The sequence below is a fragment of the Pteropus medius genome, unplaced genomic scaffold (assembly GCF_902729225.1).
Source record: "Pteropus medius unplaced genomic scaffold, Ma_sr-lr_union100, whole genome shotgun sequence".
Taxonomy (NCBI): domain Eukaryota; kingdom Metazoa; phylum Chordata; class Mammalia; order Chiroptera; family Pteropodidae; genus Pteropus; species Pteropus medius.
The window spans coordinates 3,488,859-3,507,028 of record NW_024349799.1 but is presented as its reverse complement, the minus strand read 5'-3'; positions in this window follow the sequence as shown (position 1 = coordinate 3,507,028).

Genomic DNA, 18,170 nt, shown 5'->3' with positions numbered 1-18,170 from the left:
TAATACCTCTTGGAGGGGGCCTAAGAAATAAAAGTGTGGCTATGCCCGTGGGTGGGAGGAACAAGAGGTTCTGTGTATAAACACCCAGAATTAGAACAAGATTCAGAAGGGACCATGATCCAAAAGGAGAAAGAATGAACATAAGAATAATTTGAAGCCAACCAGTTTCATCAGCATCCTCTTGCTTTTGTGGATCAAATGATGTTGCAGGCCTCCTCGACAGTGGCTAGCCATGCTTCTGGCTTCTGAATGGGCCTGCAAGGCCCCATCACCTACTCAGCAGATGCCACACAAGAAAGAAGGACAAGACCTTGTTTTGTACCTTCCAGTCTGAGTCATAGATAATCATGAGCCTTCAAAAAATCAATTGCCCCAGTGGCTGATGGGGAGGCCTGGCTTGACAGAAGGCGTTCATGAGGAAGACCCAGGGGTTAGCTGATCACAAGCTTGATACGATCCTACAGCGCAAGGAGGCTGTTGAGAACCCTAATGCAATCTTAGGCTCTATTAATAGAACAGCAGAGTGTGGAGGGAGGAAAGCAATAATCCCAGAGCGTGCTGGCGGGTCAGGCCACATGCAGTTTTATGCTCAGTCCTGCAGGCTATATTTTAAGAGAGGCACTGACAAATTTAAGCCTGTTCAGAAGAGCAGGAAAAGGGTTGGACACCAGTATTTACACAGCATCGAGATCAACTTGACAGTCCTTTTACAATTGGCACTCTCAGAATGATTATTGCGCTGAAGACACAGAACCTCAGTAGCCAGTACCAGGAATCACATTTTCAATGTTTGCTTAACTTCCTTGACCTTTGTCAAGGAAGGGTCCTCTCTATAAAATGGGGATAATACTCTCTACCTGATCTACCTGCAAGAATAGTTTGAAGAATAGAGTTCTCTCATTTGGGCCGGTGCATACTGAACATTTAGTTACTGTCGGCTCTGTGCCAGACACTGGGAGCACCAAGAGGAGCTTGAAGTCTAGGTGGACAAACGGGCCTATAAACAGGTACTTTGCATATAGTGTGACAGACGTTGATATATACATACATTGATTTAAAATGAGATGCCGTTAATTTCTTACGAGGAAAGAGTGACAAGAGAGTAAAACAGAGTTTGTGAAATATGTACTCGGAAGTGCAGAAGGAGGAAAAGGAATCACTAGTGGTGAGGCCATGAGTGAAGAAAGATTAGAACTGGGAAAGTTCAGAGTCACAAAAGACAATTGGAGCATCTCAACAGTGTCAGATGCCACCGAGAAGTCCAGGAGGAAGAGGAGGAAAGCTTTGGAAGACTCCTTTGAAGTAGAGATTAGGAGTTCATCCTCAGCGGTCAAGAAACACATGTCAGGTAGAGACAGACTTCATTTAGAAAGTTTGTAGAAGCATGCATTTATTGGTGACCTATCACATACCTAGCATGGGGCTACACACCATGGAAGTTCAAGAAGCTTAAGACTTGGTTGGTGAGTTAAAACTATCACCTATCTGTCCATTAGGAAATAGTGGAAGATTATATGAATTGCCCAACAGGGTGAGACAGACAGATGGTGGCTTAAACGACCAGCTGGTCGACTCAGGATGATGTTCCTTATGCTTACGAATGCCAGAAGAAAAAAGAACGGCATCAGTGTCCTCTAAATATGGTCAACCTGATCCTAGTCTTCCCCTTTCACTTGTTTCTTGTGAAATTTCCTTTCTGAGAAATGTTCGGAAACACGGTTCTTGTCTTACCATCTCTCATGTTTGCTCTCATTTTGTTATTTACCAGTGAAATTAATATTACTCTTTACCCTGCTCATATTCTAGATCCAACAGGCATTTTTTTCATCAGTGGGTTTGTGTTTGGTTGATTAGTTATTCATGTATAATGTAAAATGACAAGAGCTGTAATACAGAGAAATGATTGTGGAGAATGCAGGCGTACAAGCTCGGGAATTGGCTTCCGTTATTCTTTTCCTTTTTTTTTTTGTGTGTGTGTGGGGGGGGGGGGGCGGTGGGTAAAAGCAGGTTAGTAAGACATTGGGATTACTTGCAGATGGTTGAAATTTTCTTACCAAACTGGTGACTGAAGCAAAATAGGAGGAATTAAACTAAATGGGGCATTTGCTGCACACCCCCTCAGTCCCCTTGATCTGATTCTCGAGCCCTCAGGGACTTCTAGATCGGTCCTGTATAATCGCTCAAGTTACTTGACTTCTCTGGACTTGAATGTCCCCATCTGAATCATACCTAATGTACCTTTTCTATGTTGGCTTCTTCCGTAGGTTAAATATTTGTAAAGAGAATCCACCTTATAGACTAGCTCTTCCTCCAGCTTGCCCTCTGGCGCTCCCCCAGAACCTGTTTCCCTCTGTAGCCTCAGAGGTCTTTACGTGACACAAACCAGATCCCTCCAGTGGCTTCCCATTGCTCTTAACCCCTTAGGCATTGCCTAAAAGGCCTTACCTGACCTGATCACAGCCTCCTTTTCCAACCTATATCATGCTATCGCCCTCTACCATTTCTTTAAAAACAAAATAAAATAAAATAATAATGATAATAATAATAATCATTATTATTATAATGATTATATGAGGAAGAAAATAATAATAATAATAATAATAATAATAATAATGATTATTATTATTATTATTATTATTATTATTATTTTCTTCCTCAGGCCCTTTGCATATGCTGTTCCTTCAGCCTGGAATATTCTTTCTCCACTCACTATAAGGATATCTCCTTATTACTTTCCAAATCTTAGTTCAAATACCACCTCCTCGAAAACGCCTTTTCTGACCCACCTTTAAAGTTGCTTCCCACCCATTGCTTTTTAATTCATTGCCTTATTTATTTCCTGCTGGGAGCTCAGCTGAGGGACTCAATTATCCTCTATTTGGGTCTTTCCATGTGGCAGGATGGGCTTCCTAACAGCATGGAAGCTGAATTCTAAGAAGAAAGAAGCAGAATCACCAAAATCTAAAATATTCTCCACCTATCTCCAGATCATTTTCTAGCACATTATCCTATTTTATCTTCTTCTTAGCACTTCTCACTCTCTGAAATTACTGTGCTAATTTATGTTTCCTTGCTAATTGCCTGCTTCCTTCCCCCATCCATGAGGATGTAAAATCCATGAGAGTAGATATTTGGCCTATCTGTTCACTGCATGTGCCCAGCGCAAAGCAAATACCCAGTAAACATTTTTTGAATAAGTGAACTTTAAATGTTTAGAAATAAAGACAAAGAAAGATTTAAGATGGACAGGAAATGCAATGAAACACACAAACATGCACATGTTCACAAAAAAATCGGGCTGCAGAGACCTTTTCAGGAAGAGAACCGTGAGTGAAAAGTGAAGAGCCTCCGCACAGTAGGCTGAGTAGGAACGAGATCATATTTGCAGCCTTCCTGCCTCCTGCTGTTCAGAACTCATTGCAGAGTTGGACAGGGAAGGTGGTGACTCAGGCACAGGAACCCAAGACACATAGAACCCTGCAGGTGATCAGGATCAGAATGAAAAGCTGGACTTTAAGGGGAAGTAGGCTGTGCCAGACCACACAGGTCACCAATAGGACATGTCAGTAACAATCCCCTGAGATGCTGCTGCTGGCGTGGGAGGGCTTTGGTTGCTTTCCTTGAGTGTAAGCCAGCAGAAGAAGATGATCTTGGTTTAACTAAATTCGGATCAGCACCTACTATGTGAAAAACACTGTACTACGTGCTATGGTTAATGGAGAGGTGAGAGGCATGAGTACGACTGACAGGTGGATCAGGCAAGTGCAAAGATGGCTCTTTTTTTTTTTTTTTTAGGTGAAGCAACTCATTTGTTGACCTCACAGACTGCAAGGACCTTGTCGGTTTACAATCCTTATTTTTTATTTTTTGTGCCTACAGCACTTGGTCTTCCTAGGTGGTCTCCCATCCAAGTTCTAACCAGGCCCAACCCTGCTTAGCTTCCGAGATCAGACGTGATCGGGCTTGTTCAGGGTGAAAGATGGCTCTTAAACAGGATGGAGGGGCTAAGTGGCAGGGGAAGGAGGCCAGCAGCTCCAGAATCACAGACATAAGAGAAGCAGAAAAGCGTCCCAGAGGGGTCAGTGGGGGAAGCGACTGGCAAGAAGGGCCTTCCGGAGGCACGGAAGTCAGGTCACATCTGGGGACACCCAGGGCGCTCCATTATTAGAGGAGGGTAGGGTCTGCAAGTACATACGAGAAGAGCAATTTACTATCGAGAGTTCTGGTAAAGCCCCTCAGAACAAACTCCTGAAGCCAGTGGCTAGAGTCGCGAGTTGAGAGCAAAGAAGAGGTGGTTTTCCAAGCAGACGACTGGAGAGCAGCTTGACAGCTTTATTAGAAGAAGAGGAAGGAATGCTGGGCAGGCAAAACCACAGGCGGCTCTGCGGGGATGGAAGGAAAGTCCAGCAATGTATCTGGGGCATGTTACGATTGAACCAAATAAAAGTGACCCTTGGGAAGTGTGTGTACGGGGGAAGCGTGGCGGGGGGGATGGGTAGAGAGAGTAATTAAAAAAGCAATAGAAGGATTTCTGGTTTGGACTTGGACAAACTGATTTTGATATTAACATGAAGTACACTCATGTTCATAGCAGCATTATTTACAACAGCCGAAGGGTGGAAATGACCCTGTGGCCATCTACGTGAATGGACAAACAAAAGGTGGCAGAGATGTATGATGGAATTTTATCCATCTGTGTAAAGAAATGAAGAAGCGAGACAGGCTATGATGGGGATGAACTTCGAGGACTTCATGTTAAATGAAAGACGCCAGACTCAAAAGGGCAAATACTGTACGATTCTACTTGTATGAGGTACCTAGAATAGTCAAATTCATAGAGACAGAAAGTAGAATAGTGGTTGCCAGGGGCTAAGGGGAAGGGAAAACAGGAGTTATTGTTTAATGAGTACAGAGTTTCAGTTTGGGATGATAAAAAAAGTTCCGGAAATAGATTTAAAAAATAGGTTCTGGAAATAGTGGTGATGGTAGCACAATAAAGTGAACGTACTGAATATCTCTGAATTGTACACTTAACATGGTTAAGTGGTTAATTTGATATAATGTAAATTTTGCCACAATATAAAAAATAATTAATTTGGAAAAAATAAGTCAAGAATATCCGGGATAGTTCTGAGAAAGCAAAGTAATGAGGAAATGAAATCCTACCAGATATTAAAACTCCAAGAATTAAAACTGTGTGGCACCGGCACTTTATTACACAGACAGACAATGGAATAAAGTCCAGAAATAGGCTCAAATCATTGAAGGCTTTCATGCGTGAGAAAGCTGGCATCAGGAAACAGTGCTGGGAAGAACTGGAGCCATCAGGAAAAAATGATGTTGGCTCCTTACATCATACTTACAGCAGGAAGAACTCCAAATGGAGAGGAGATTTAAATGTGAAACACAATACCACACGAGTATTAGAAGGAACCAGGTGAAAATCCTTTTTTAACCCCAGAGGGTGAGAACATATAAACTGCCACTTTGGGTCAGTCCTCTGTGTCTATCTCATGGGTGTTGTGAGCACTGTAGGAGCTGATACGTGCAAAGTGCTTAGAACAATGCCTGGCATACAGAAAGGACTTGGTAAGTGGCCACCATCACCACCACCACCACCACCACCACTACCACCATCATCATCATCATCATCATCACTGAAAAGAATGAGGACATTTTATAAACTGATATGAAAAAAGTATATCAAAATATGTTATTAAGTAGAATAATAAAAGTCAAGGTGTAGAGTGGCGTGGACAATGTACTATCCTTGGTTTTGAAAAGGGGGGGGCGGCAGAAATTATACACATGCACATATATATCTACATATATTTGTAAGTGTATATTAATGTACACAGTAAACCTTTTTTGGTCAGATCTCACTGCATTGCACAACTCCAGGAGACGTGATTCCATTGTATTCCATGTCAGTAGCTCAATATAAATGGTGTCCCTTGGACACCATTTGTACACCACGGTGGCCTCGCTAACTTGGCTGCACGTGGTCACATGTCTTTGGGAGAATACAAGGAACCGAATAACACTGGTTGCCTGTGGGGAGGAGACATAGGTGGCTTGGAACAGAGGTTGGAAGGAGACCGTTCAAAATTCAGCCTTTGTGTATTTTCAGTCTGGAACTATGCACATGCATTATGGACTACTGCTCCCCAGAAAATAAATTAAAAGTTGTGAAATAAATAAATGTACACATATAAAAGTAATACATAAATATAACAATACAAGTTAGAGAATTTGGGAAATACAGAAAAGCATGAAAGAGAATTATAATTAAGTATAATTTTTCTGGTTGTGTGTCTGTCTGGAATGCTTTGAAAGGCAGCATTGCATAGGGCAGAAGTGGTTAACTATAGCCCCCGGCTATATCTGACCCACCACCTGTTTTTGTTAGTAAAGTTTTATTGGAACACAGCCACACACGTTTGTTTATATATCATCTATGGCTGCTCTCCTCGTAGTACATTTAGTCACTGAGTAACTTTGATTTTGCTAAGTTATTTGATGCCATTTCTAGTTCAATCTATAAATCTAGTTCAATCTATAAATGCCGTGGCATGAATCCACTGAAAGGCACAGTGAAAGAGTAAGATGGTAGCAACAAGTTAGAACGAACATATTAGTTTGGATTTAAAACTGAAGGTGAACAAAGAGAAGGGGAGTTCACTGCAATGAAACTAATGTTAGGAGAAGTAATAACAAACTGGACTTGTTGGCATACGGTAAAAAACAGGGGGATACAATTTTAATTGAAGTAAGAGTAATGTGCCAAGGCAAATTAAAGATTATCAAAGTGGAGAAAATGGAAAAGAAGATATTCTCGCAAATGAGCTAGGCCTTATAAAGAGGTACTGTGTAAAAATAATCCCCTATGTTATGACAGGGGGTAAGGAAATATGAGAAAAAACACAGACATTTAGTCTCTCAATGTCCAGGGACACATTCAAAAGTCATATGAGACGCAGGACAATTATCCTTTAGGCAGGACCGTCTTAGGCGTTGCAGGAGTCCAGCATCCCTGGCTCCCCACTAAATGCTGATAATGGCCCCATTCATAATGACAATCCAAACAACTCCTTCAAATTTTCAAAACTCCCCTGAAGGGCAGTACCACCCTACTTGAGAACCACAGATACATGTGAAAGCAATTTGAAAAGTTAAAAGCACTTTCCCAATACACAGTATGATTAATCTACAAAAATTGTGGTGGATTTTCAGTGGATACTGGATGTCTGCACTATTTCAATGGAGACTATTGAATTAAAAAAACATGAGTGTTTTCTTTTTTTACAAAACTGATTTCATTTATTGAAACATGGCAAGTGAATCAATATACTTAATGAAAACAACTAAAAATTTGGGATTAAAAATAATTTTTTAAGAGCATCATTGAATGAGCAGAAAAGTTAAGCATTCTTAGTTCAGGGATTGAGTGAAGTGGGGCTCAGATATGTTAAGTAGAGCACAGCCCTCCAAGGGCATTTGCTGAATCTGGTGAATTTGAATTTTGCTATTTATAGCCTCATAGGCTTGTAAATAGGAGCTAAAGCCCTAGGTCTATCCAAGATGGGGAGCTTAGTAGTAGATCTTCCAGGATAAAGATGACATTTCCAAAGGCTGTGTCTGTAGTGTAGTGTAAGGGTTAATTTAGAAAGACCTCCCACTCCTGGAGACTGTAAGCAAACCATCTGCCTCAAACTTTTGTGTATGTGTGTGTCTGTGTGTCTGTGTGTCTGTGTGCCTGTGATGTGTCTGTGTCTGTGTCTCTGTGTGTAGGACGCAAGTGCCAGGAATTACAAGACATTCAAACCACAAGCTGTCCATGACAGTTTACAGCAAAAAATCCGCACTCTTCGGGTGGTCTGAATACCCTAAGTGGAGAATGTTAACTGGAATCATCCCAGGAAATTGTAATGCCTCCAACACCTGGCAGAAGCAAAAGTGAATCCTCTGTAGAGGAAGCCAAATTTATCCCAGACCTCAAAGTATTCCCACATACAAAATGTCAAGGAAAATGAGCAGGTTAAAGTTAAACGACAGAGAGTGGGTGGGGAGAGAGGGGGTGGTGAGAGAGAGAGAATGAAAGAAAGAAAGAAGAAGGAGGGAAGGAAGGAAAGAAGGGAGGAAGAAAAAAGGAGAAAAAAAGAAACCAAACACACAATGGAATAAGGCACTGAGAACTAAGAGCAAGGAGCAGCAAATAGTTGGAACAAACCTACAAGATTTTCAGATCCTGGAATAATATGATGAAGACTATAAAACAGCCATGTTCAATATATTTTATAAAAATAAAATGCATGAAAATATATACAAGAATAAGAAACTATAAAAAAAAAAATCAAGAAATCTTGAAAAAGAATCAAAAGAACTTCCAGGAAAAAAGAACTCAATGGACAGATTTGTGGAGTAAGCACATGTGAAGAGAATGAGTATCCTGGAAGACTGACCTGAAAAACATTTCCGAAATGCAGCATAGAGAGACAAAGAGTAAAAATATGAATGAGAAAAAAAAGATGTGGAGGATAGATCGAGAATTTTAACAAACATCAAATTAAAGTACCACTATGAAAGGAGGAAGAGGATGGGGCAGAGAGAATATCTGAAGACATAAGGGCTGAAAATTTTCAGGATTGATGAAATACATTAACCCACAGAATCAAGATATCTATCTATATATGTATCACAGTGAAATTGCAGAACACCAAAGACAAAACAATATGTATCTTAAAGCAGTGAGGGAGAAAAGATTATTTTTAAAGAGTAACAGAAAACTTTCTACTCATTAGCAGCAGTAGAAATCAAAAGACAATGTATATCTTCAATGGGCTGAGAGAAAATTATTGCCATTTTCAATTCTGTATCCATAGGGAAAGGGGAAAAGTCATTTCAAACATACAAAAACAGAATTTGGTACCAACAAAACTTTACTCATGGCAGAAGAAAAATTAGTCCTGATAGAAGGAATAAGAAGCAAGAGGGAACAAAGCACAGAGAAAGTGAAAAATAGATGAAATATTGAGTGTATAAAGCAATAATAATAACAGACTTGGGTTTCAAAGGAAAAACTGATAGAATTAAAATGCACAAAAATAATAGCAATAATAGCTGTAAGTTCAGAAAGTTGTGAACAGAAATTATAGGTTTCAGAGGAGTAAAATTTTTGAGTAACTTTGATTTTGGTAAATTATTTTTTGCTATTTCTAGAAAAACCATACATAGAATAGAAAAGACAGTGGAAAAAAAATGAAAATAGAAAAACAAATCAATCTAAAGGAGGGCAAGAAAGGATAGAAAGAGAAATGGACTTGTGAGAAAAAGAGAAATAAAACAAAAAACATGATAGCTCTAGACCTGAAAATACAATAATTATGATAAATATAAATGAATGCCTCACCTAAAATACAGAGCATGTCAGAATGAATTTTTTTAAAAAATCTAATATGCTTCTCATAAGAAACGTATCTTAAGCAAGAGTATATAGAGAGAGTTTGAAAGTGAATGGACGGAAAAAGATGTACCAGAAACTATGTACTGGGTTTAGTTATCTTAATATCAAGCTAAAAGACTTAAGGCAAAAAATATTTCTAGGGACAAGAGGGACACTTTGAGATGTTAAGCAATTCCATTGAACAGGAAGATATGTTGGTGTTAAATTTATATATTAAATAACTTTCCAAATATATTAAGCAAAAATTGGCAATTACTAAGAAGAAAGAATCAGTAACTGGTTGAACAAACAGTAAAAAAAAAAAAAAATCATCGAAAGGATATAGAACATTTTAAAAACACATCTAATACAACTGACCTAAAGGTCATTATGTCAGTTCAGGAAACAGATGCCAAGTTGGGATTAGATGTGCCAGAGGCTTACTGGGGAAACTGCCCATGAAGGATAAAGGGAAGGAAGCAGGAGTAGACAGGGAGAACCTTCTGACCACAACGCAGATCTGAAAGAATGGGAGAAGGAAGGAGAAATGAGCATTAAGAGTCTCAGATTACAGTGCCTACAAATGGTTTGTCCAAACTGTGGCGTTGAGCCGAAGTTGCCTAGTAAAGGAGTCTCGTATCTCACAGGAATGGATCTGCGCAATACCCCAACATGCTCAGTTACTGGCCAGGAGCAGCCCAGGGAAAAAGTGGTCTCAATACAGATGTGTTGGTGGATCCAAAGAAGTAGCTTCAGTCAGCTATGCTCCCTACAGCAGGAGAGCTGACTTGCACATATTTATGACCATCAAAGACATATAGCAGAAGAGCTGAGTGGCACGTTTTCACTGCCACCATAGGCATACCCCAAAACTGCAAAAACACATTTTTTCAAGTACACACAGAACATTTACAAAAATTGACTATATACTTGGTCATAAAGCAAATCTCAATACACTTCTTAAGGATTAAAATCATACTGACTACATTCTCTGACAATAACAAAAAGTTAATAGAACCCCCTCCCCAACTCCACTCCTATGTACTTAGAAATTCAGAAACACATGTTCAAAAAACCAGGGAATCACAGAAGAAAATGTAGTGATTAGAAAATATTAAGAACTGAACTATAATAAAAACACATAGCAAAAATTTTGGGATAGAGCTAAATAATGCTGAGAAATGTAAGGCCTAAAACATTATGTTAAAAAAAGAAAAATAAAACTAAGTTAATTAGCTAAACATCCATTTTACGAAGTTAGGAATAGATCAGCAAAATAAACTCAAGAAAGGTAGAAAAGAAACTAATCAAGAGTAGGGATTAACAAAACAGTAAATAAACACAAGCGAGAAAATGAACATAACCTAAAGTCGGTCCTCTGAAAAGACTAATAACGGTGATAAAACTGGTAAGACTGGCCGAGAAAAAAGAGAGAGAAAGCATAAACGACATCAGGAATGAAGTAGTGACATAAATACAGAGACTACAGACATTGAAACAAATATTAAGAGGGCACTGTTGAAAATTTTTGTCACTAAATTTGAAATTTTATATGAGACAGACACATTCTCAGGAAAATCTGACTCAAGAAATAGAAACCCTGAGCAATCCTATAACCATGAAAGAAATTGAATGTGTAGATTAAAACCTTCCTACATATTGAACTAAAAGCTGTTGACATCACTAGCGAGTTCCAGACATTCAAAAAAAAAAAATCATAATAATCTGTTACAAGCTATTTCAGAGAATTAATAAAGAGCTCTCATTATTTCAACTAATTTTATGAATCTAAGCATTAATTAGATGACCAAACCTGACAATATAAGAAAGGAAAATTCAGGCGAATCTCACTTATGAATGTAGATTTAAAAATGGTAAACAAAATACTAGCAATCTTAATCAGCAATATGTGAAAAGAATAACACATCATGAGCAAAACAAGATAATTATATGATCATTAGCTATAAATGCAGAAGAAGCATTTGATGAAATTTAACATCTATTCTTGGTTTAAGAAAAAAACTTTGAGAAAACTTGAAATAGAAGGAAACTTCCTTAAAATGATAAATACTATCTACCAAAAACACTGTAGTGGTGGTCCTAACCAATGTAATAAGGCAAGAAAAAGAACTTAATAGTATAAAGATTATAAAGGAAGAAACCGTCAATATTTGCAGACAACATGGTTGTCTTGAAAATTCATAGAAATATGAAAATTCAAAGAAATATGTGCACACTAGCAAAGATAATAAGTCAATTTAGTAAAATTGCTAGGTTCAAAGTAAATATTGCATAATCCAACTGAATTTTTATTATCTAGCTATAAGCAAGTTGAAATGAAAGGTAATGTTTACAATAGTATTAGAAAACAAAAAATTCTAGGAATTAATATTCATTCAGTATCCAAGAGTTATACTCAGAAACTGCAAAACATCATTGGTAAATATTAAAGAAGATCCACATATGTGGAAGGTTAGATCACATTCATGGGTTGGAAGACTCAGGTTGATAAAGATGTCAATTTTCTTCCAAGTAATCTATAGAATCAATTTAATTCCAATCGAAATCCCATTAAGATTTTAAAATTTTAATTTTTAAATTTTACTGCCAAAAATATAGAAATATAATTGATTTTTGTATATTGAACTTGTATTCTGTGACCTTCCTGAACTCATTATTAGTTCTGGTATCTTTTTTGTAGATCCCGAAGATTTTCTACGTAGATAATCATGTTATCAGTAAATAAAGACAATTTTATTTCTTCTTTTCCAATCTGCCTTTTATTTTTCTCTTGTTTATTCTCTTGCTTCCATTAAAATGTTGAATAGAATTGGTAAGAACAGACATTCTTGTCTTATTCTCAATCCTAGGAGGAAGGCATTCAATATCTCACCATCAAGTGTAATGTAGATTTTTTTCAAAACATCTTGTATCAGGTTAAGGGAGTTCTTTTTTTCTTCCAAGTTTGCTGAGAGTTTTTATCACGAATAGATGTTGATTTTGTGAAATATTTTTTTCTATTTAGATGATCATATGGCCCTTCTTTTTCATTGTGTTAATATGAATTATGATGATTGATTTTTGAAGGTTAAACTAACCTTATATTCTAAGATAAATCCTACTTAATCATGATGTATTGCTTTTATACATATTGCTGTATTCAGTTTGCTAAATCCTTGTTAAGGATTTTCGTCTCTTTATTCATGAGGAATATTAGTCTGCAGTTTTCTTTTCTTGCAATATTTTCGCCAAGTGTTGGTAGTATGGTAATACTGGCCACATCAAATGAGTAGGGAAGGATTTCCTTATCTTCTATTTTTTTTAAAAGAGGCTGTGTATAATCAGTAATATTTCTTCCTTAAGTGTTGGTTGGAATTCATTAGTGACATTATCTAGGTCTGTTGCTTTCTTTATGAGAAGAGTTTAAGTACACATTTCTTTAATAGATTTGGTATTCAGTTTATCTAGTTCTTCCTGATTGTGATTTGGCTGTTCATGTCTTTTAAGAAATTTGTCCATTTCATTTAAATACTTGAACTGCTTGTCAGAAAGTTGGCATAATATTCCTTTATTATCTTTTACTGTATCTTTTCCTCCCAATACTCTTTTATTCCTGATGTTAATAATTTATGTCTTCTTTCTCTTTCTTTTCTTCTTTAGTTTGGTTAGTTATCAATTTTATTGATCTTCTCAAAGAATCAGCTTATGGTTTCATTGATTTTTTCTATTTTTTTTTTATGTTGCAATTTCTGGTGTTATCGTTACTATTTCCTTCCTTGTGCTTATTTTGGATTTTATTCTAGTTTCTTAAGGTAGAAGCTTAGGTCATGGCTTTGGGAACTTTCTTCTTTTCTAACATAAACACTTAATGCTGTATACTTCCCTCTAAGCACTGCCTTACTTACCTCTCACAATATTTTGTATGTTATATTTTTATTTTCACTCACTTCGAAACATTTTCTAATTTCCATTCTTATTTCCTCTTTGACTCATGGGTATTTAGAAGGATACTGGTTAATCACCAAATGCATGGGGATTTCTCAGATATCTTTCTGTTATCGATTTCTTTTTTAATTCCATTGCAGGAAAATAAGCATACAGTGTATGACTTCAGTCTTTTTAAAATTTATTGAGACATGCATTATGGCCCACAATATATTTTGCTTTGGGTAAATGTTACATATGTACTTAAAAAAAGTGTATATTCTGCTGTTTTTAGGTGGAGTGTTTTGTAACGTCAATTAAGTGAAGTTGATTGACTTCTGAATCATTACTGATTTCCTGTCTGCTCGTTCTTCAGTTACTGATAGAGTATTGTTGCATTCTCCAGCAAATTATATATTTATTTGTCTGCTTCTTCATTAAACTCCATCATTTTTTTATTTATGTATTTTCAATTTATTTTATTAGTTGTATACACATTTAAGATTATTATGTCCTCTTGATTTTGTTATGTCCTTTATCATGAAATTCCTTATTAATCTCTGGTATTATTTTATATTCTGAAGTTTCCTTGATCTGATATTAACATTTCATAGTATTTCTTTCATCTGTTTACTCTTAACCTACCTATGTCTTCATATTTAAGAGGGTTTCTTATACAGAGAATATTTTGGATCTTCCTTTCCATGCCCCATCCCAAATCTGAAAATCTCTGCCTCTCAGTTGGAGTATTCACCATTTATATTCAATGTAATTATCAATGTGGTGAGGTTCAAATCAACTATCTTGCTAGTTGTCTTCTATTTGTACCACCTTTTCTTTGTTCTTTTCGCTCTCTTCCCCTGCCTTCTTTTAAATTGCTTCAGTATTATTTCATTTTAATTTCCACTATTGTCATCTTAGGCATATTTCTTTCTTTCTTTATTTTTTTAGTAGTTGATATGGAATTTTTAATATACATCTTTAACACAGTGTGTCTTCAAACAATATTAATTTACTTTATGTTTAGTGCAAGAACTTTATAACAGTATACTTTTATATTTCTCTTTCCATTCTGTGCTATTTTTGTCATATCATTTACTTCTACATATACTATAAATCCTACAATACATTATTATATTATTATTATTACTATTGCTTTAAGCAATTATCTTTTCAAGAGATTAAAAGATGAAGAGAAAAATCTGTTATATTTTCTTATATATTTACCATTTCTGGCCCTCTATATTCTTTGTAGAGATCCTAATTTTCAACTGGCATCATTTTTCTTCTGCCTGAAGAACTTTCAATAGTTCTTACAACACAGGTTTGCTTGTGATAATTTCTCTCAGCTTTGGTATCTGTGATAAAAGTATCTGTTTATTCTTCTTTTATTTAAATTTGTATTTATTTATTTATAAGCATTTATTTATTTAAGTAATTTATTTCGCTCTTCCATTATTTAAGTCTTTATTCTTCAGAAAGACATTTCTGCTGGCAATGGAATTTTAGGTTGGCAGGTATTTTTTTCTATAAGTAATTTAGATATGTTGCTCCATTGACTTTTGGCATACATAGTTTCAGAAGAGAAGTCCAAAATCTGCAATGTGGGTTGGCAGACTGAAGACTCAGGAGAGACATGGTGTGGTTACATTACAGTCCAAAGGCCAGAAGCCTGGAGACCCAGGAGAGCCGATAATGCAGATGAAGTTCAAAAGCAATCTGCTGGAGAATTCCCTCTTGCTTGGGGATGCCAGATTTTTTATTCTACTAATGCCTTCTGATGACTGAATGAGGCCCACTGACATTATGGAAGGCAATCTACTTTACCCAGAGTTCACTAATTTAGATGTTAATCTCATCCAAAAATACCATCCAAATTGACACATAAAATTAACGTTCACAATGTGTTACAGGCATTATTATCACTTTGCTGGTAGAAACATGAACTATTTCCCGTATGAGCCCCGTATGAGCTCCCAGAATTGGCTGCCCTATTGCTTTCCAATAGTTCTTTCTCCAGCCTTGTGGAATTCCACCCCATGCATGTATTATTTTTCACGCAAAGATTTGTTTAGACTCCTCCTGTAAATCCCTGGAGATCTCTTTCTCTCTCTCTCTCTCTCTCTCTCTCTCGCTCTCTCTCTCTCTCTCTCTCTCTCTCTCCTCCCCCCAACCTCTTCCTCATGTCCTGAACTCTGGTATCTGTCCCTTCAATTCACTGAAAATTCTGGGCTCTCTTTGGGTTTCCCATCCTTTAGCTTCAGCTGGAAATTGTCCACAGTCAATAAGCTAGGGTAATCGCAGGGCTTACCTCATTTGTTTGCTTTCTCTCAGGTATCACAGTCCAATATGCCTGCTGTTCAATGTCTGAAAATAGTCTTTTAATATACTTTGTCTGGCTTTCTAATTGTTTATGGTGGGAGCTCAGTCCTATGTAATTGATTCTTAATGGCATATATTAAAAAAAACACATTTTTTTAACTTATAGTAACAGTAGTTTAATGTGTTTCAACCTACTATTTTTTGACCAGGTTAATAGTTACATAGATTTGTTAGCTTTGTGATTATTCAATGAGCTCTGCACTTATGGTGTGTATACTTTTCTGTGTATGTAAATTTCAATAAAACATTTTTAAAATGAAAAGCAAAATAAATTTATATGAAAATGTGAATGGTACAGAATAACCAAGATACTCTAAAAAGAAAAGAATAAGTTTGAGTGACTTGCCCTAACAAATATCAGATATCAAGACTCATTATAAAGCTATTTTAGTTAAAAAATAATGGTCAAAAAACAAAAAAGAACTAGAGAAAACAGAGAAATCCTTTTCCAAAAAGATCCACACAATTGTGAACACTTGATGTATGACATAAATATCACCTTAGAACAGCAAAAACTAAAAAAGCAAAACAAAACAAAACAAAACAAAAAACCTGAAGTTTTAAATAAATGATGCAGGAATATTTGATTACCTATAATTCACAAAACTTTGTCTCCTACCTCACACCATACACAAAAATCAATTCCAGATGAATTAACAACTAAATGTGAAAGGCAGAATTATAAAGTTAAAAAATAACAGAACAATATATAAATGTCTCAAGGGTCTGGAAGAATTTCTTAAGTAAGACCTATAACAAAAGACAAAACATAAAGGAGAAGATTGATAAGTTAGTCTATATTTTAAGAACTTCTGTAAATTAAGACACCATTAAGAATGTAAAAAGGCAAGCCAAAATTGGGAGGACACATTTTTAACATATATAACTGTTGAAGGACAAATATCCAGGATATATAAATAACTGTTATGAATTTAAGAGAAAAACAATCTCCAAAAATGAGCAAAAGACATCAACTTTACAGCCGTTACAGAAGAGAATACTTGAATGACCAATAAACATGAAAAGAGGCTCAGCCTCAGATTAAAACCATTTGGAGATCTCTTTACATATACACGTGATTGGCAAAATTAAGTCTGATAATAACATTTGCAGAGAGTATGTAGCAATGGGATCACTCCTCACTCACTCACTGCAGGTGGGAGTGTAAATTCATCAAAGCACTTTGGAAAAGGTTCATTATCAAGTAGAATATGTACATACCTTAGAACTCAATAATTCCACTCTAGGTGTAAATTCTAGAGAAGCTTTCCCACACATATATCAGAAAAAAATGTAAGGAATGTTCAGAGCAGAAATATTGCAAACAGCCAAATATCTATTAACACTAGAATATATATTATATATATAGTACGTATGTGTATATATATATTATATCTATATATAACCTTACAATGGAATACTATATGACATTGAAAAGGAATGGACTACGGCTTCACTAATCAACATAGAAGAATCTCAAAATACAATGTTGAAGCAAAAGATGCCAAACAAATGAATACATGCAAAATCATCTGCTGTCTACACAATTAAAAAAGATAAAACTAAACTATATTATTTTGGGATGGATATATCATTGGTAACACTATAAAGTAAAACAAGAGAATGATTATCACGAGACATTAGAATAATGGTTACTTCTATTGGGATTAAGGGGATTGCAGTTGGGGAAGGGCACTAATTTTCATTCTTGATCTGGTTGCTGGTCACTTGGATCTCGCTTTATTATTATTCTTTAGCATGTATATGCTTTATTCAATTATCTATATGTATGACATATTTCAAAATAATAAAATGAAATTAACCTAAATTAATACATTAATAAACCTAAAATAAAATTAACCTAAGCTATGCATATTTTCTTCATAATTAGAGATAATATGATGATTTCAAGGTTTTGTGAGTCCTTATTCATTCATTTATTTATTGCATAGACATTTGTTGCATATTTCCTACGTGTTAGGCATATGCTAGATACTAGAAATATAGATACTAATTTATTATCTATTGGGGAGCTTTAATAATTAATAATAATTGGTGTAATTATTATTATTGTAACGAATGACATTCAACTGAGTGTTTACTATTTGCATTAAGCATTTTATATAGATTATTTCATTTAATCCTTTGATTCTTGAGTATGGACTATTTCCTTGAATTTAAAAATGAGGAAACTGGGCACTGCCATGTTTAATAACTTGCCCAAGATTGCAGGGCTCAGAAAAGACACAGCCAAGATTTGCTCTTAACAACTGTAGTTTTTCTGCCCAACATCCAATCTCTTTCCTTTGGATGACAATACCTTGGCTTTCCTTTGGGGAAAACCTTTCTTATATTCCTTTCTTACATTTGGTCCTGTGGTTCACTTGGAGCTGATGACCTAGTCCTGGGTTTAAGTACTGAG